Source organism: Marmota marmota, unplaced genomic scaffold (genome assembly GCF_001458135.2).
Source record: "Marmota marmota marmota unplaced genomic scaffold, marMar, whole genome shotgun sequence".
Classification (NCBI taxonomy): Eukaryota; Metazoa; Chordata; class Mammalia; order Rodentia; family Sciuridae; genus Marmota; species Marmota marmota.
Window position 1 is genome coordinate 19,683,603 of NW_026000108.1, and position 21,410 is coordinate 19,705,012.

Consider the following 21,410-nt stretch of genomic DNA (forward strand, 5'->3'; position numbering starts at 1 on the left):
ATACTTCATGAGCTCCAAGAAGAGATAGTCTCTTTTTTGAATCAAGATACTATGATTCTGTGACTTTAAGAAAGAGATGTCATCAGGGCTGGGATTGTAGCTCAGTGGTAGAGCACTTGCCTAGCATGTGTGAGCAACTGGGTTCGATCCTTAGCACCACCTAAAAATAAATAAATAAAGCTATGGTGTCTATCTACAACTACAAAAATATTAAAAAAAAAAAAAAAAGAATGAGATGTCACCAGGCACAGTGGTTGGTACATGCCTGTAATTTCAGTTACTTGCGAGGCCAAGTCAGGAGTCTCTAAATTCAAGGCCAACCCAGACAACTTGAGACCCCTGTCTCAAAAAAATAAATATAAGGTTAGGAGTGTAGCTCAGTGATAGACCACATACCTAGCATGTGTGAAGCCCTAAGTTCAATCACCAGTACCACAGAAAAAAATGTTTTAAAAATGAGACATCAGTGTGCCTTCTTGCCCCAGAAGAGACAACCGACTTTGGCATGGTGTGAAAAGAAATGCTATCCAAAGCCTTAGCTAATTTTTTGCCCCTGAAAGGAATTTCAAATATACCCAAGCTTCTGTGTTGGTGACTAATTGAAACCAAAGCTTTATACCACATGACATAGGATCCTTCCATAAGATAACTTTAGCCTGAAAAAAAAATATTCTAAGGCAGGTGCTAGCAGCTGTCCAGCTCTGCCATAAAAGAACTCAAATTTAGTTCCAGCAACATCGTGCCTTCTTTCAAGCCCCTGAGTTCTCTTATGTTCTCTCCAGTTAGCTGAAAATACTGTCTAAATGTTCTCCCCCCCATCAGATGACAGTATACTTTTATTTAGATATTATAATAGTTTAGCTGTTACAAATAATTCTATTTGTTAATGAGTCTCCTCTCTCCGAATACAATTGTAAATGAAATACATAAAAATCAATAGCCCTTATTTCTGCCTGAAACCAGTGGTCTTCCTTCCAAGAACTAGACAGATAATAAAGGAAATAAGACTTCATTTTAAACAAAATAGGAAGCATTCCCTTGAACAGTATGTTTGCCCGGAGCAAATGAGTATTCTCTTACAAGGTTCGTTCTCTATTACACGTATTTCTACACTATGTGATTGAAAAGTGTTTCAGACAAAAAAAAACTAATATACATGGAAAAGATAAGAGAAAATGACTGCTAATCTTTATGGAATAATCCAGAAAAGGAAATGATTAGTCCGAGAAGCTATTTGTTGAAATGATGAGTATATTAATTCTGGACTGTGGGTTAATATCTGTTTAATTAAGGTGCAGTTTCCTTTCCTATTCAACAGGAGGCTTTAAGTAAAATCTTTCCCACATCAAACAGAATCATAAACATTAATTTTCATGGTGTCTAGAAAGACTGCTGGGCTGGGGCTGCAGCTCAGCGGTAGAGGGCATGTTGCCCACCATGCTGCATATTAGGTCTCCAGGACTCATTGATTTTATAACTGACAGTCCCTACCTTTGAGCAATAGCTCCTCATTTCCCCACCACTCCCATCACCCCTATCCCTCAGTAGCCATGTTTTTAGAATCCACACGAGATCATACGGTGTTTGTCTTTCTCTCTCTGATTTATTTCACTTAGTATAATGCCCTTGAGTTTTCAATCCAATAAATGGTAGGATTTATTTATTTTTGATGGCTGAATAATATTGTATTGCACACACACATGAATACACACACACACACACACACACACCACGATTTCTTTATTCATTCATGCCTCAATGACATAGGTTGTTTCCTTGTCTTGGCTCATGTGAATAAAGCTGCCATGAACCAGGCATGCAGATTTCTCTCTGAGATACTGATTTTGTTTCTTTCAGATATATATACGCAGAAATGAATTGCTCGATTCATGGCAGACAGCATCGTTGGATATTTACAGATATTTGGGTATAGCTAAAGCACAAGACCTAGAGAGGGGTGTGGAAGTGGGAGAGTAGGCTGGAGATGTTGACAGCAGCCACACTTCAAAGGGTCTCATAGGTCAGTTAGGAGCCCTTCTACTGCTCCACCTGGCCCCCTCCTCAGGAACAAGTCAGCAATTAGTACTCTCCTTTCTACCTTGGCCACAGCCCCCTATCTCCTCTCTTTAACACCCTACCTCTTACATCTGAAAGTAGTGTCCTCAGCTTCCAGCCTGTTTCCTACAAAACTGTATCATTTGTTAAAAGATTTTCAATGCTAATTATAATGACACAATTCTTTAGGGATAACAAACCTAATAGACATGCATATGGTGAGTTTTAGATTTAAGAGTATGATCTAACTTTTTTTTTTTTTGAGTGTAGTGAACTTAGTTGAAGGTATGTGACAAAATAAGGCTCCCCCTAAGTCCCTGCTTTCTTCAAGGGGTCTGGGATGGAAACTGTGGGGAGGGGAGATTCTCAGTGTATCTGGGGCTTTAGTCAGGGAAGAGACTCCCCAGCAGCTGAGGGCCTCTCTCTTCCTCTCATGCTCTTGCTGAGTGGGTGGTCCAGGAAGCTCTCTGCAGGCTCTATGGACAGCAGGGCCCACCCCACTACTGCTGTAGTCTAACTCATTGCCATACCAGGAAACAAGTTTGACAAAGTGTTTCATGAGGGCAATGCCGGCCCCAGCATCCAAGGTGGAAGATGAGTGTCACTGCTAAAGTTACAGGAGACAACCTCATCTCAAGGTCGTTCAGGGGGCCTCTGACGCCTGCTTCACTGACTTCTTGAGGTCATTATATTTGGCAACTTTCTCCAGGTCAGATCAACAACTGATGAGTTAGAGGTGGGCACACAGAAGGCCATGCCCATGAGCCTCCTATTTTGGTCACAGATGACCTTGCCAGGGACCTTCAGCACCAGTGGATGCAGTCCTATGGTTGTCACACCACAATTTCCAGAAAGGACATCTTCCAGGTAGCAGTGATGATATGGACTATGGTTCTGAGGCCCTCTGTGATGCCAGAATTGTCATGGATGACCTTGACCTGGGGGGCTAAGCAGTTGGTGTAGTAGGTGTTGTTAATGATCTTGAAGGAGTTATTATTCTTCTCATTGATTCACACCCATCACAGATATGGAGCATCAGTAGAAGGTAGAAAGGGCAGAAGTGATTTTGACTCTGCCTTTTGAATGAGCCCTGTGCTTTTTTCTGGTTGTGAAGACACCCCTGGACTCCACAACACATATAGCACCAGCATTACCCCTCCACCCCTCGATGTTGGTAGGATCTCACTCCTGGAAGATGGAAGTGCCCTTTCCAGTAGTGACAGGCTTCCTGTTCTCAGCCTTAACTCTGCCATTGAACATGGAATATTCATGGAATCATACTAGAACATGTAGACCATGTAGCTGAGGTTAATGAAGGAGTCATCCAGAAAAGGATGGTGACGAATTGGTCCTGTAAAAAAAAAGCGAGTTGTCTACAGGTCACCTCCTCCCCGTGGCTTTGCTGCACCAATGAATCAAGCTTAAGACTGATTTGCGGGTTGGAGGAGGGCAGTGCTTGTGGATCTCCAAGATCATGATGAGGGCTGGTCCGATAATCAAGGGCATTTGAATGGAAAGGAGGGGTCTCATAGGGATTTCAGGCCCCTCTGCTGGGTCTACAGATTGTGATGCCATAGAGTTAGTTACATTTGGGTGAAATGAGAGCAATGGCACAATTATACAACCTCAGAAACTCACTCCACCTCTGCAGTGCTTCTTTGTTCTTGGTAGTTGAGAAGCAGCTTCCTCCCTATGGCAGTGCTATAGGAGCACCTGAGCCAGGGACTCCGGCAAGGCCCAGGGAGAGAAGGCACTCCTCCTTCCTCCTTCACTGAGGATCTTCCCCTGGGGTCTGTCTAAAGTGGAGTGTCGAGGAGCTACTTGAATTGGCAATTTCTGTAATCACCAGTAGATCTTCCTGATGTCACTTCTTCTATAGAACAGAAAAATTGCTAACATTGAGCACAATGGCCCTCCCCCATGATGACAGGAGCACAGGCTATTAGTCCCATTCTCTACTCACCCCGTGCCAACAAGGCTTTCTTCAGCCTAGGAGGTGACTGGGGTAGACTTGAACCCAAACTCCACTGTTGAATGTAGCTGCTCAGCCTGAGCTGTGGATGGTGACCTGTGTTAGGCCATGCTCATCAATTTCAATATCAGACAAACAGTTTAGCAGGGAAGCACAAGACTTTGGGCACTCCTTTACTCACTTATTTGCTACTTTATTTCATAAAAGTTTTTAGGAAGCTACCATGTATGAACAATTAAATATCTTTTATTCTTTACTTTGATGAATACCAAATGGCTTTATCTTAACTAGTTCCATTAATGTTTATATCCTACTTTTTTTCTAATAGGTCCTTTGTGCCTAATATAAACCTCATATTTGCATTGGCTATGTATCACACCCTCTCTGAAGATCAAGGTCAATAATAAAAGAACTTAATTCAGAGGCCATAATTCACTCTGCATTCTGTTAGCAAGAAACACCCACCTCAAATAGCAATCGTGCTTTCAAGGTCCTGTTATTCAGGCAGAGACTCAAGGCAATCACTTTCTTGGCATACATAGAAGTTCAAATGTAAAATGTGTTCTGTGGGCAACTGTCTGCTTATTTTCTTTCCTAGACAAGTGGTTAACCCATGTTGGATATCCTGTGTTTATAGAATTCCAGAAAGGTTATGTCATAGAAATCACTGTTTTGTGTGTGTATGTGCATGCACATGTGCCATTTATAGAGAGAATGTGAACTGAGAATGTCTGCAGAAGATGTTGGTCTTTGCTTCCATGTGCTGTGCTGTGTTGTGTTACTGGGTTCACTTTCTGTTATCTTTGTTATAAATAGTAGAGAGTGAAATACACCCAAGTGGCAGAAGACTAAGGAGGCAGAACATAAAGCAACTAAAACCAGACATGACCAGTTTATAGTCTATCATTTGCAATGTTTAAAAATCTTTTGAAGTTGTAATCAAATGCAAGGAACCCTAACTTATGTTTTAAAAAAATCATTTTCCCCTAAAATCTCTGAGAGTTCTTTAGCATCAATTTCTAAAATAAAGAACAGGGGGGCCTTGGGGTTGGAGTCTATAATTTATTAGTAGGAGAAAGGACTATGGAAATTTTGTATTTTAAATGCTGCCTTAAATCTTAAAACAGAATGCTGATGTATGTTCATCTCTCTGAATTTTACTTTTTGAGGGAGAGAGATGCTATTTTTAAATTCAAGGCTATGTCTTTGATTTTAAAATCACAATTAGAAAATTCACTAAAGAAAACGTTTGCTCTGATTTCATAAAGCAGCTTAATGTTTTAATTCACCTGAACCACCAGCTGAATACTCAGAGGCCATTTTGACCAACTTCCCTAATCCTTGAAAATAGCACATGCTCTTATATTCTTTCAGACACTGATCCCTGGTACAGAAAACAACAATATATCTTTTTTGGTTTTATATTTGCTGTTTTTTTATTGTTGGGATCTGAGTAGGTCCTCTTTGAAAAAAATGCAAATCAAGTTTAAGCCACAGTTGGGTCTTACATCCTGTGTTCTTGGAATTTTAAAATTTCATTCAAAACACACATTATAAACAAAGTCTCCCAAATGACCATGTAGAAAGGAATGTGGCAAAAATCCAGAAACTATTGTAATATTTGGAACTAGCAGAAGCACAAGTAATCAGTGTATGTTTTCAAGAGGGGATTTTGGGTTCCTGTTGCACAAACCCTACAGGGGATTTGCACAGATGAACAAAGCTAAATTCCATATTTGTTGAGTGCCTTTGAAAGAAACCAAACCCTTGACAGTGCATGGAGAGGAAAATGAGGTATTAAAAGGATCTTCTTAGTTACTAATAGCTGTTCATTACACTCATAAATTGAGGAAACATTCTGTCTTATAAATTCATATAAACTCAAGTTCAAAGCAGTACACTTGACAAGCCTGTTCTTTAGCACATTAGTTTGGTATTATTAAGTGGAGACTTAATATTATTAAGTGGGCGGGAGGGCAATGGGGAAAGGCCAATGGGCAGTGCCAAAAATTATGTCATCAAGCCAGGCAAATCCAAATTTTAGAAGCTGAAAGACCAATGGAGCTATTGAGATACCAAGTCATTTTTTGAAAAGGTGCTCTCAAGAATATTCCAGAAAACTGCTTAAAATTAATTTAAGTAGAATTAAGGCTAATTATTTTAGAGGCATTTAAAAATCTAGGCTTCAAGGAGAACAGGTAGGTCAGAGAAAGTTGTAATAATACTTCAAAATATGCAATTTGTTCTATGGAAACATCATGGTTCTCTCCCATTCTAAAAACTGAAAGAAAATAACTCCTAAAAAAGGAAAATAGACATTATATTTTAAAAATTAATAATTCAATAAAACATTATTACACTCTCTTGCAAAAAAAAAAAAAAAACACACAAATAAAAAATTAAAAATTGGGTGTCAAGCCAGGGAAGGGAGAAGTGATTAAGAAGTTAGAATGCTTCAAAACGATTCTTCTTAGCAAAGTTTAATATGATAATATCTTATATGTTTCTAATTTTATACCTCAGTTAATTAATGGTCTATAAATTCATCAGTTCTTCAGAACCTGATTAAAAGAATAGCCTTATCTAGAGGAATCACCCTGCATTTCATGCTTACTTTTAATATCATTATTAACACAGTGTAGATCAGCAGGCACAGGTGCTACTGATTCTTTGGCTGCTCATAAATAATTGAATGTGAGTAGATTTTAGCACCTTCATAATGTGCTTCAGTTTCAGTTTTAATATGTTATTCTGAGAAATTTTTGTGAACTTATATAGCATTCTAGGCTGTTTTGCTTTGAATCAGCATGAAAATGCATCAGATCACTGGAAGGAACAAAAGAAAAAGGTTTTCTGCATATAAATTGCACAAGTTTACAATACACAAGCAGGAATTGCATTAGCCTGGCAATTGAGGAGCAGCTTCTCAGAAAAGATAGCAAAGAGGCTATTAAAACTATTCGGTAATCACCATTACAATCGATAATTATCTCTGAATGTTAGCTTTGATGATATGTGACCTCACAGGCAAAATGAAGTGGAAGTCATATTGGACTTTCACCAATGCTAAAGCATTCAGCTAAACTTCCTTAACACACCCAACTCTGATTGCAGTATTTTTTTTTTTTTAATGTAAACCTTTTAATGAAGAAGTAAGACTATTGGAGAAGTGAAAGTGGCACAAAATTGTAGGCTAACTGATACAAGTAAAAAGGCTCTAGACTCAGGTAGAAAGATGGCTTCCAGTCTGGGGGTGTTTACTTTTGTGTTTTGGGTGGTGCTGAGGATTGAATCCAGGGACTCACATGTGCTAGCTCCTGCTGTACCCCTGAGCTCCATTCCCAGGCCGACTTCTGTCTGCTTTTGACCTGGCTATCCTTGGGCAAATCATTTGACATTTGGGACTCATTTTTTGCCTTTAAAATAGGGATGAAAAATAATAAAAGAGGAATTAAAAATAACCAATTTACAGATTAGGGTGTGAATGTTGGGGTGGGGTGGGGGGTTAGTAATTGATATCAGTCATTGTCCTTTTATATTTGGCAGCCAGAATCTCAATGCCCATCACATTTCTGTTCCCACATAAGCCCCCTCCCCCACAAAAAAAGGTAGAAATATCCAACTCTGTAGTTCTCAAAGTCCCTTATTTCAACACAGTGCTAGAGTCTAGCAAGTGAACTTAAAAGTGCATAGATTGTTGGCACTCCATTCATCTTGTTTGAAAACCTTCCTTTAAGAAATGCAACTTCAAAGTCATTTGGGCAGCTTAAGAAAATGGAATTTACTATTCAGTAAAGGGAATTTTCTAAAGAGTTGACCTACATAAAATCAGCTTCCTTCCCTCACTACATCTATTTCTCCTGTTTAACCTCTTACATAGATCTTATCATTATTAAAATATCTTACTTATTTGTTACCCTTTTATTATCTGACTCCTTACTTGAATTTTTGAATGAAAGTCCCCTGAGGGCAGTGACCTCAGCCTCTTGTTCAGCTGTCTCCCCAGAGCCTAGCACAATACCTGGCTGATAGTGGATGTTTAGCAAGTATTTATTTTTGAATTGATGGATGTCAGAAAAAAATCCAATAAGATGAAAGGAGGACACTGAAATGTGATTTTAAATAAATATCTTATAGAGTGATTGAATTCATTTGAGTTTAAATAACCAATGTAAAGTAAAGCAAATCTACATAACAAAAAAAAAGTGAAAGAGGGATAGGGTAAATGAAACCATCAGGTTCTTGAATGATAGAAGGATTTGACAGAGTAGAAACTATTAGGAGACAATGTAACTATCCGGTGGCAAATTTAGAAGGTTACACTAGGACAGCTTCAGCCTATCAGGCCTGTGATTGTAGGCAGAGGTCTTCACAATTAACTTCTTAAGAAAGTTACAAATGAATACTCTAAAGTATCCAAACAGGAAGGGACTTCTGATCCAAGGACTACCTCCTGCCAGGCATTTTGCAATGAGTGTTACATGTGTTACTTGTTATTCACTACCAACAGATGAGGTGAAAATTAATATTTTTATCATCCTTTTGCGAATGGTCTTAGAAGTTAAGGAACATATGAATTTGCTATAGACAGATCTGATTGCCTGCATTATTTGACCTCCATTAACACTTATAAATCCAGATAGAACTATGGTATCATTTTATTTTCGATTCTACTTTGTTCTGGGACAGATAACTTTGATTGCTGTTTTAAAAAAAAAAAAGTTGTTTCTAGAATATTCCTGGAATGATACTCAAAAAACTAGTAATAGGATTTTAGGATTTTATTTGGAGAGGGCAACCGGGTCCCTTGGGGAGATCATGGCCAAGAGGAGTCTTATTTTTCTGTACATATAGGGTCATCAGAAAAATATAAAATTACATTTTAATTTCAGATAAGCAATAAATAAGTTTTAGTATAAAAATGTCAAGTGCTTCATGGGACAAACGGGGAAGCTTTGTTTCAGGACACTTAAAACTGACTCTTAATCAGATCTGACTTGTTTGCAGTGGAACTTTTGAAATGAGCTTCAGGCACACCCAGACTAGACTCTAGTTGACCTTTGAGACATTGTTAAACTCTGCTAACCTTCTGTACAACCGACCCCTTTCCCCAAAACTACCCAGAGACAGAGACCAGACCTAATCTCTTTCTTAGAAGATAGCTTAACTCTTGTCAGCACTAATCAAAAATCCTGACCAACAAATGATTTCATTAATAACTCTCTCATGGCTTAAAGCTATCAATATAGCCACCATTTTTGCAAAACCTCAGAGCATATATTTAAGTCAGTTAGAATCTGTGCCTTTCTGCATTGCAATCTGACTATTCCCAAATAAAAGTAATTTTTTTGTTGTTGTTCTCAACTAGGTTGATTTTATTCTAGATTGGCAATACTAGAAGCGTATTTGTATGAAATTCAAATGTAACTGCGTGTTCTGTACTTTTATTTGCAAATCTGGCACGTCTATGTATAGTCCCTTCTATAAATTTCAGATTTTGTTCCATGTACTTGTATTACCCATTTTTAAAATACTAGAAAATTTTAAAATAAAGTTGTTTCTGTAATTCATCACATTTTTAGGAGGAGTTTTGGTTAAAAGGACTGGAATGAAACATAAGTTAAAAGTTAAAATATAAGCCCTAAGTTATTTTTGACAAATAACTATAAAAGGACTAAATTCTCAAAGATGATTTTGAAGGCGTGCATGTGGGTGGAAGGGTGCAGGTGAAGGGGCAGGTGGGAATCTGAAAACACTTGCTGGTGGAATTGTGGTCACTGAAGATGGGAGCCCTAAAAGCGATACCTCAATCATGGGTTCTGGGACAAGCCTAAGTCAGGAAAACAAGGAAAAGTTTCTGAATTCCAGGTTGTCTTCAGCTCCGGGGGCGGGGGTGGGGGGGTGTCTTAAATAGATGGACCATTAGAGTTGGAAGAAAATAAACTTTGAGGCATTCTTTCAATTTTTTCATCCTTTCTTTCACATTTAAAAAAAAAAATCAGTTTCCAACTCCATTCCTTCCCCCATCCCCAACCCCAGGATCACCAGCTCTCTGGAGTAGTCTAGAAGTGGTGTCCCATTTCTTAGGTCCTCAAGTAACATTAGCACACTTATCTAATTGTCCTTCAAGTGCCCCCTGCCTGAGGCCTTTGGGCCCTAATTCATACTGGTAAACAGGGAGAGCATCAAGCAGGTTATAGAGAAACTGGAGCAGTACACAGTGTAGCTGAATCTGTAGCTGTGTGAATTTAGGAAAGCTACTTAATTCTTCTGGACTTCCAGAGAAATTCCTTCCTTCCTTATTTTCTCTGGACCATAACTTCCTTTAAAATGGGAATAGATCAGGGTATGTCAGCACATGCTTATAATCCAGGGTCTCTGGAAGGAGGATCACAAGTTTGAAGCTAGCTTGGACAATTTAGTCAGACCCTGTCTCAAAATAAAGTGAAAAGGGCTGGGGATGTACCTCAGTGGTAGAGCTAGAGCACTTGACTAGCATGTGCTAGGCCTTGTGTTAATTCCCAGGCCTGGAGGTGGGGTGATGAGTAAAAGACCTATTCAGGGTGAAGAAAGATCCAAAGAGCTCAGGTCCATTGAAGTCACTTGGATTAAGTTGCTGCATAATAATTCCAGCTATTATTTTTATTTTAAAATGAGATAATTTCACTCCTAAAATGTTAAGGAATCTAATCCTTATCAGAAATATAATCTCAAATTTATCATGAAATTAGAGAGTGAATCAACTAACAAAGTGTCCTGTGGAGTTCATTTTATTATTCAGTTGCCCCTACTTGGACATTTATATCAGCCTATGATCTACGATGCTAAAGTTCATGATCAGTTCTTTATTGACATACACTTCACAAACCACGTAATTCAATCATTTAAAGTTCACATTCAGTGTTTTATAGTATATTCACAGAATTGTGCAACCATCATCACAATTTAGAACATATTTATTACCCCAAACGAAGACCTGTGCCCTTTAGAGTTACTCTGCACACACACACCCATTAGCCCCATATAACTACTAATCAACTATTTCTATAGATTTGCCTTTTCTGAATATAGGTATAAACTGAATGATAGAATACAGTATCTTTTTGTGGTTTGTTTCTTTCATTTAGCATATTGTCAAGGTTTTGTAATGTCTATCAGTACTTCATTTCTTTTTACAGCTTAATAATATTCCATTTTATAGATATACCACATTGAATTTAACCATTCATTATTTGGTGGACATATGTTTCACATGTTTTCAGTTTTTATGGTTATATACCTAAGAGTGAAATTGCTGAGTCATATAAACAGAGTGTTTTTCAAAATGGCTGCATCATTTTTAAGAAATGTCTTCTTTTAAAAAATGTCTTTTGCCAATTAAAAAATTTTATTTTCAGTCCTGGGGATTGAATCCAGGGCCTCACACCTGCCAGGTAAGCCCTCTGCTTCTGAGTGGCAACTCCAGCTCCCTTTGCCCATTTTTAAATTGATCTCTTTGTCTTTTTATTTTCAGTTTTAAGAATCCTTTATATATTCTATCTACTAGACCTTTATCAAATATATGTTTTGCAAATATTTTATTCCTTTCTGTGGGTTATCTTTTCCATAGTTTTTTTTTTTTTTTTTTTTTTTTGTGTGTGTGTGTGTGTGATGCTGGGGATCATACCCAGGGCCTTGTGTATGTAGGTAAACATGCCGCCACATGCTTACACCTAGCCCTTTTTCACTTTCCTGATAGTGTCTTTTGAAGCACAAGAGTTTTTAATTTTGATGAAATTATCTATTTTTCTTCTGTTGCTTGTGCTTTTTGTGTCATATATAAGAACCCATTGCTAATCTAAGATCATGAAGACATACCCTTATGCTCTTTTCTATGAATGTTATAATGAATGTTATAATTTTGGTTTTTAAGTTTAAGCATGATCTATATTTTAAGGTATTTTTTATGTATGTTGTGAAGTGTGGACCCAATTTCATTTTTCTGCATATGATTATCCAGTTGTTCTTGAACCATTTGTTGAAAACACTATTCTTTCCCCACTGAATTCTTTTGGCACCATTTTCAAAAATCAAATGGCCATAAATATGAGGGCTTTTTAAAGATTCTTAGATCTATTCCATTGATCTACATGTCTATCTTTAATCCAGTACCACACAATCTTCATTAATGCAGCTTTGAGGAGAATTCAAAGTGAAGAAATGTCAGTCTTCTTTTTAAGATTGGCTATTTGAGCTTACTCTAATTTCCATATAAATTTTACTGAATCAATCTGTGAATCAATTTGTGGGAGGCTGTCACCTAAATAAAAGTGTCTTTTGATCCACAAAGGATGTCTGTCCATTTATTTAGATTTTCTGAAAATTCTTTCAATAATGTTTTGTAGTTTTCAGAGCATAAATCTTGCAGTTCTTTTAAAAATTTGTTCCTAAGTATTTTATTCTTTTTGATGCTATTATAAATGGAAATGTTTTCTAAATTTCATTTTGACATCAGGCACAAGGTGCACACCTGTAACCCCAAATGCTCAGGAAGGTGGGACAGGAGAATCACAAGTTCAAGGCCAACCTGAGCAATTTATAGTGAGACCCTATATCAAAATAAGATTAAAAGGGCTAGTAGTGTAGCTAAGTGGTAGAGTGCTTGCTCAGCATTCATGAGACCCTGGGTTCAACATTCAATACAAAAAAATAAAAATAAGAAGATAATTTTCAGTATATTTATTGCAAAGAAATAGAATTCAATTGACTTTTGTATCTTGATCTTGTATCATACAACTTTGCTGAATTTGAATATTAGTTGCAATTGTTTTTAATGAAGCCTGTAGAATTTTCTATATACAAGCTAATGTTATCTGCAAAAGAGATGTTTTTACTTTCTCCTTTACAATCTGATGTCTTTTATTTCGTTTCCTTCTCTAATTGTCCTGGTTAGAACAATTAGTAAAATGTTGAATAGAAATGGTGACAGTAGACATCCTTGCCTCTTCCAGCAGTTAATGGGAAAAACACCAGTCACACCTTTAAATATACTGTTAGTCACACCTTTAAATAAGCTATTGACTGTGGTGTCTCATAGAAGCCCTTTATTGGGTTGAAGAAGAACCATTCTATACCTAGTTTATTGGGCTTTTGTTTAGGATTTTGTATAGGGCTGTTGTTATGGATTTTTGTATCTGAAAGAGGTATATTGGGTCTATGGTCTTTTCCTGTTACAATCTTTTTGGTGAATTGTTTTTTTTTTTTTTTTTTTTTTTTTTAATAATAGACAAGTTAAAAACCAAATGGGTATTAGTTTTCATCTTGGCTGGGCTAATCATCTTCATCCACTCACTGTTACCAAGTCATATAGTTTTAATTTTTTTAATATTACAGCTATTTAAAATAAATCTTTCCTGCATGTCTTACCATGTATACTTTTGTATGTAACTTATTAAAATTATCTGATACTCTGAGTACTTGACATAAAATATCCTTTATTGGTTCAAATTTCTATAGCCAAAAAACAAAGAACTTGCTGTCAATCATAAATCCCACTTCTAGGACTAGAACGTGTATAAATCATGTTCTCTGAGGCTCATTTGTAAAAATAGGGAGGAATCCTCAGCATTGTCCTGAGGATGGACTGAGATGATTGATATCCATGAGAGGATATGAAACACTGTAAACTCAATCATATTTATTGTTACTTCACAAATTATATATCACAGCATCTTCTTGAATAGAAAGTTATTCCATGGCACGCAATCTCTTGAAAAGCCTCTATTGCATAAAGACTAAATGCTTTTTATAATCTGTTTTTAGAAGTTATTTTTCAGTTCTTTTATCTTTTTCTTTCTTTTTTCTTTTCTTTTCTTTTCTTTTCTTTTTTTTTTTGCCTAGATTCTGTGAGTTGTTGCTTATTTTGGAAACTTGGAAAGTACCATGCAAATACAGATATAGCTATGCTAGTTAAAAATAAAATACTTAGAGTTTGCTGATGAAGGAAAATATGATGCTATGTAGGTATAACTGCTTGATGAAAATCAGATTTGCATTTCAGAAGAACATTTCTGGAGAAATTTAGATGAATTGAAAAGCAGGAGCCAAATACTTCTCCCAGATGATAGTTTATAACTCTCATTGAAGTCAAAAGTAATTCTGAGGGTAGAATTTGGGCCACGTGTTTGGAAAGTTTGAAGGAAAAAAAAAAGGCAGCATGCATAAATTTCCAAAACTTTTCAAAGTAGTTAGATGAGAGGCTATTTGTAGTTATGGATTTGGGAAATGTTTTCTCCATTGGCAAAATGTTCATAACACTTTAATTTCCACAGGATGCTAATCATGATAGAATTTAGTTAAATAATCACTTAAGTAGTGAAAACTACATCCATGATAGTACCAGTTATATTACCTAACATAAGAATTTATTTAAATTGTTTATCTAATGCATTATTTCAAATGAAATATATCATTTTTAGATTGAGATGAAACTTTTCAAGAATACCTATTTCATATCAGTAAGTCCATATTTAGTATCTATTAATAGCTTATCAGAAATTACCATAGAGCTTTTTTCTTGCAGTAATTTCACAAGAGTTCCTTTTTCACATTCCACATGTTGACATCATGACAATTAAAAATTTTAAAATTAATTAAAAATGGACAGAATGACAATTTTTATAAGAGGTATTGTACAACTTTGATTATGATGTTCAAAAGGGTTATAGGTTAGTTAGCTGTCTTTGACAGAGTTAAGTCTTATTTCATGAAAATTATTTTATATCTTAGTATGTATCAGAGTAGAGGTGGCAAGTCTTTAGTCTATTTTGGACAAGGGTACTAGCCACAAAGGTCATATCTATATGTTGATACTTATCATTACACCATCTATGACACAAACAATACAGATGCAAAGAGTGAAACCTACAGGACAGGCTTTCTTTGAAAAAGTGATTAAGACTATCTTTATCAAGGTACAAGGTTAAGAGGCCAGAGAAGAACTGCAGGGATATTTTTTCTGTTCTAATGATTTGCTATATAACCACAATCAACCTTTTAAAAATAAAGATAATATGTCAGGGCATATATTAAACACCAGTACCTTACTCAAACACAATTCATTCCTTTTAATTATCCACTTTGTTATCTAATTTTATCCATGTAACAAAGCTCTAAGGCAGGTGGTATTAGACTATCCAACAGATAAGAAAAGTGATAGGTAGCAGAATTTCCTAAGGGAAATAACAATTTACTTAATACCTATTGTGTGCTTAGTATTTCATGTAATATTTCAATTAATTCTCAAAAGGACCTTCTGCAATGAGATTATATCACCCATTTGCAAATGATTGTTCAAAGTTGACCTGCTAGTTAGTAGTAGAGGCCCAAGGACTTGGCAAAAGAGCTAGTCCCAGTGTTTTTTTCACTCAGATCCCAGTTGTTGTTGTTTAATGGTAGGCATTTAACACTGGCTTTACACTGCTGCAATATACAATACATGACAAAGTACAAAAAGTCTAGGAAATAAGTAGGGAAAGTTTAGGAAATCAAAATTTTAAAATATTGATTATAAACAGAGAACTGGAATTTTATGATTCACATGGTGTTGTCATTTGTGTAGCTAGTGATAACTGTCTTTATTTTTTCATATTACAAAAAGAATGAAATAGATCAATCACACATGGAAACACTTTCTTTCAATTACATTTGCTATGAAAACTTCTGACAAATTACTAGATTTGTACACATTCCTCTCACCAAATGTGCATATGATTCCATTCACATTCCATATCACTAGGGTAAACGGCCTGTTCATTTTCTTGTTTTACCTTCTGGAAATGCAGTACATGTTAGCAAGCTAAGTAAAGCTTAACTCCGGCCTGCATAAACATCAAATTGCCAGGGCCAAAGAATCCTGAAAAAAAAAAAAAATCAAACGCAATTGGAAGGAAAGGGTGAATATTTATTTTTGTTTCTCAAGTCCACCTGAAACCCACTCAGTGACTCATTTTCAGTTCTCATTATTTCTTTTAATCCTGGAGTTAGAGCTTAGTTGCCTTGTAGAATTGCACAATCTGGAGGAATCCTTGTTGGCATTCTTTCAATCTCCTGTGTATTTTACTAACCTTGGCTAACAAATAGTAGAAAATGATAATGTTATGAACACACGGGAGGGAAAAAGATGAACGGAAACTAGTTTAGAAATGTCTGTGCAGCACAGGGCTCCTAATCTATCTTTCTTTCTTTCTTTCAAGTTGTAAACGTATGGAATGCTTTGTGAATTTGTGTATGACCCTTGCACAGGGGACATGCTAATTTTCTCTGTATCATTCCAATTTTAGTATATAGGCTGCTGATGTGAACACCAGGGCTCCTAATTTCTAACGTGAGTTATCAGTGAGGCTTTCTTAGATGCACCCACCATCGGATCATGTTCATATCCTCAGAGGCTCCCATCGCCATTTATAGCAGGTTTCTCATACTTTTTGGATATGTGAGCCTGTTGGAAATTAAATAATAATAAAGATATTGTCACTCTGTATGGGATGTACCAAAGACATGAATTAAATCATTCTATTTGGCCTTTATATGTTTGACTTTTGAAGTGCAAAGGATCTTTTGACACGTTTCTTAAGGATTTTGATGAGATAAATGCAAGTTATAATGAATAATTACAGCTGGCTGTGGTGGCTTGGGAGGCTGAGGTAGGAGGATCACAAGTTCAAAGCCAGGTTCAGCAACTTAGGGAAGCCCTAAGCAATTTAGCAAGATCCTACTGTAGCAATTATATTACAGTATCGTCCTATGTCCTTTAAATGTAGTAACATTTTGACTCTCCACAGCACCCCTATGAAATTTATAGTATTGTCTTCACTTTACAGGTGAGGAAACTGCCCTATAAATCACTTGCTTAAGGTCTTACAGCTGGAAACCCAGGCAATGTGGCCCTAGAGCCAGTGTTGAACTGTGTCACATGTTTCAGAAAATAGTAATGACCCCCTAACTAGCTATGAACTGCTTCTTGCCTACTGAAGACACAGTCAGGGTCTCCCAAATTAATCATTTTTACTACTTAAATATTTCACTTATTTAATTGAAAAAAAAAAAGGACTTATATGCCATTACTCTCTGGGTTAAAACAAACAAACAAACAAACAAACAAAACCCCTGGAGTTAGGTTATACCCAAGTTTTATAACATGATTCTCAAAGCGTAATTCATGAACAATATCCATCAGAATCCCTGACACACCTATTTCCCATGCCTCTTCTTCAGCACTCATTTAGAGTCTTGGAGAGTGGAACCCAGGTGGTTTTGATGTCCGTTAACTTTTGAGGACACAATTCTATCAGGTCCTTCTTAGATGCCTGCACCTCTTCATATGCACCAATCCCCCACCTGGGCTTCCTCTGAATGTAAGGGGTGCTTTCACACCTCTGAGCCTGAGCTTGCAGTTTCCTGTGCTTGTCAAGTTTCCTCCTCTTACTGTCAGTTGAACTCCCACTCCAGTCAGAGTCAGCTCAAGAGTCATCTCTGCAAAGGCTTCCCTGGGTCTACCAGGCAAGAAGAGTTAGCCGCCTTTTCCATTGTATTCCAATGCCATTAATTCAGACCTCAGTTCTAGCAGAGTGATTCTGCAACTGGTCTGTGCACTTTGGTAACCAGGGAGTCCCCAGGGGTTAGGGTCATTGTGTCTATCTTTGTCAAACACTGAAGATGCCTGACCTGTAGTGGTAGATATAATAAACATACCGATTGAAAGGACCACGAATTCAGTTCTGCCATTTTAATTGCACTAAGATAACAGACCATGTCTGTAACTTTCATTAGAAAATAATTCCTCTAGAGTAGAAGAAAGGAAAATTTTTGACTGTTTTTTTTTTTTTTGCTTATTTCACATTTATTCCACTTTTTTCTATTTTCCCCTCCTTTTCTTATGTTTTATATTTTGAGTGGGCAATACATACACATATACAGAGTTCAAAGAATCCAAGAAAATAGAGAAAAGAAAGTAGAAAGTAGAAAGTGAGAAAATCCAACTTCTCACCTACATTTTCCAACAGTTGAGCCCCTTGTGGGGAGGTAGTCACTGTTATTTTTTAATGTATTCTTCCAGAACTATTTCAGACACATATAAGCAAATATGCATATATGTATCTATCACTATTTTGCATGCTTTTTAAACTTTATGATCCATTCATGTAACTTATAAGCAGTCTCTGAATATGAATGGACCCACATTATTCCATTCTATGAATTTATTGTGATTTTTAAAAATAAGCCATCTCTTGGATGGAATAACTACTCAGCAGCAGAGCACCTGCTGAGCTATATACAAGGCTCTGAATTCAGCCCAAGACATACCTTATTGACATTTAGGTTGTTACCAGTATTTGTTTTTTTTTTTACCTTGATATAATGATGCAATACATAGGTAATTTCACACATGTGTGAGTGCATTTGTAGGATTAAACTTCTAAACATGGACTTGTAGGATTCATAGGTAGTGATAAATATGGCAAAGTGGTTTCCATAAAGATTACATTCATTTCCACATCCACTAGCAAGTCATCAAAATAGCTAGTTCTTCATCTCCTGCTAAGTGTTTTCTTTCCTGAGGTTCTAAAATGGAGAGTACAGTAAACTCTTTATTAAAGGAAGTGTAACCTCATCTACTGGTCTCAGAAGTAAAGACTAGTTTCTTTCTTTTTATTCTTTAGAAAGCTCCATACACTTTTTTTCCTTCCTGGGTAGGCTGATACTGGGGTGGTCATTGTTGGTGTGACCCCAATATTGGTTTTGAACCAGGAGGCCTAGTGAGTTTTCAGAATCATTTCTACTATGCCCTAAAGTGGGATACACCCTATTTCTCCTATTCCTGAAAACTTACCAGGTACCAGGCATTGTTCCAGAGGCTGAGGCTTGAACATTGAACTAGACAGGCAAAAGTCTCTGCCCTCATGAAAGATATATTATAATGGGAGGAGGCAGACAGTGAATACAACACAGGAGTATGAGCTATGGTGTTTCTTAATGATGAATGTCATGAGCAAAATAAAGAAAGAAGAGGGTGAGGAGAACGAGAGCCACTCTAGTGAAGGTTGGTCAGGGAAGACCTCATGAGAAGGTGATATTTGAGTTAAGACCAAACTAGGGAGCCATAAGGTGTCTAAGTGAATGGCATTCTGGGTAGAGAAAAGAACCAAAACCTGGGGTTGAGAGTGTGCCTGGTGCGTCCCAGGAGCCTCAAGGAAGAAGGGTGGTTGGTGCTTAGCAAGTGAGGTGAGGTCAGAGAGGTGAGATGGCAGGCCGGGTTGCAGTGGTCTTCACAGTGAGATGGGAAGACCTTTGTAGAGTTTTAGAGGTTATTTCAGAACGGCCCCCAGAGAACAGACTGAGGGAAGGTAAGAATGGAAGAAGGGAGCACTAAACAGGAAGCTTCTGGTGAACCAGGTGGGAAATGAGATGGATTAGACTAGACTGGTGTTAGGACAGTGGGTATGTTTTGAAGGTGGAGTACTATGGTTTGGATATGGATGAAGGGTATCCCTTCAAGGTTCATGTGTTAGAATCTTGGTCCCTGTGGTGATGATGTGAGATGGTCCATGGCGAAGTACTTAGGTTGTTGAGGGTGCTGCCTTCAGAAGGTGCTGGGAGCCATTAGCCAAGTAGGTATGACAATTTCCTTGCCAGCGTACCCCATGTTGCAGTGACATTGAATGTAGGTGACCTTGCTCAAGGACCAAGGCGGATTAGGGCGTTCCCGGTTTAGGTTCCAGGTTTAAGGTTTAAGATTATTCCTGCTGGGAATAGGGAGTATCCTGCTGCCTGAGTTCCCCTTGAGTTCTCATGGGATTCAGACAGTATATTTTGGAGACAGAAGCCCAGTGGAGGTGGATTTGGGCAGAGAACGTGGATTTCCCCAGAACGTGTTTGTAGACGGCTGGTGTGAGTTCGGGAATAAAGAGTTGCTGTTTGAATCTACAAGCTGTGTGGTGGCTCGTGATTGTGTGCCCAGCCAGACTGCGGCATTTGTGCCCAGCCAGACTGTGGCAAGAAGGAACTAATGCTGGTCTCATGGAGTGAACAAAAGTAAATTGTTAAAAATGAAGACAGCTTGGCGAGGTGGGCTTCTGTAATCTCAGTGACTCAGGAGGCTGAGTCAGAAGGATTGCAAGTTTGAGACCAGCCTCAGAAACTTAGTGAGACCCTGTCTCAACATAAAAAATAAAAAGGGCTGGAGATATAGCTCAGTGGTAAAGTGCACCTGGGTTTAAAAAAGAAGAAAAAGTGAAGAAGAGTAAGTTCCTTTCCAGTCTCTGGTTATCTCTCACCCCATGCAAGTGATCTCTGTTACCCATGTGTTCCTACCATTTTGACAACATTTGCCATTAGGTCCTTACTACAGCCAAGTAGGCATTTTGTTATAGTAACAGAAAATGGATTAATACATGCAAACAGCATGATTTCCTGCATGATTGGATTTCAGGTGTGAGAGACAAGCAAGAATGTCTCCAGGATTCTTGGCTGAAGTGGAAGGAAGGAGTTGCCATTTATTGAGATGGGGAAAGGTTGTGAGTGGAGCTGTTTCAGGGTGAAGGTGAGGTGTCATGATTAGATTTGTGGTTATAATGGCTTTCTGAGTTTTCTGGGACTCTCAGGTGGCCTTGGTTCCAAATTAGATCATGGCCTGTCCTAGATCATGGCTGAAATGCCTTTTTGGATGAAGGTTTCAAGGAATATGTGTCCAAGGATACTGTCCTTTCTTGAGCTCTCCTTTTCCAAATCAAACTTGCAATGATATATTGTATTAAATGTTGTTACATTTCCTCTTTCTGTGCCAAGTATATAATCAAAAGAAATAGTCAAATACACATACACAGAAAACCTTGAAAACAACTAAAAAATTTGATTTCCCTGCCACTATATAATCAGCAGAACTCGGGCCTCTATTAGAGGATTCAGTGTTCCAAATATAAAAATTAAATTCAATTCTATATTTGCAGATCCCTGATATCAGCAAAGCACTAGTTCGTGTACAATGCCAGGCTAGGCTGGTTGGAAACCACAGCAGGTCAATCTGAAAAGCAGCTGACTGGAGAATGTAATCGGGAACTCATTAGACATTATCCAAAAAGAAGGGATGCACTTAAAACGATAGTCACTAAATAACTTAATAAGATGATCCCTAAAACGGGGCTGTTTATTACAACCACTACACAAAAGCATGGAAAGAGGAAGGAAGCAAAACCATTACTTTAGGCCACATTAGTGGGACAAAAAAAGAACATAGTGATTACTTTATAAGGCTAGGAAGAAACTGAAGGAAAGAAAGAAAGAAAAAATTAGTGTCCTTTTTATACCAGGCAACAAAGTGAGAGTGCTGGATCAGCTTTACTCCCCC

At 37.4% G+C, this 21,410-nt stretch overlaps 1 protein-coding gene and 1 non-coding gene across 3 annotated transcripts in view; one reads left to right on the forward strand and one right to left on the reverse strand.

The window, feature by feature from the left end:
• Window positions 1–21,410, forward strand: part of Rbpj (recombination signal binding protein for immunoglobulin kappa J region) — a 209,934-nt gene that overhangs the window by 93,038 nt on the left and 95,486 nt on the right. The window lies entirely within an intron of this gene.
• Window positions 16,265–16,371, reverse strand: LOC125611001. Its single transcript, XR_007341115.1, has one exon. It is a non-coding gene; the product is annotated as a U6 spliceosomal RNA (small nuclear RNA).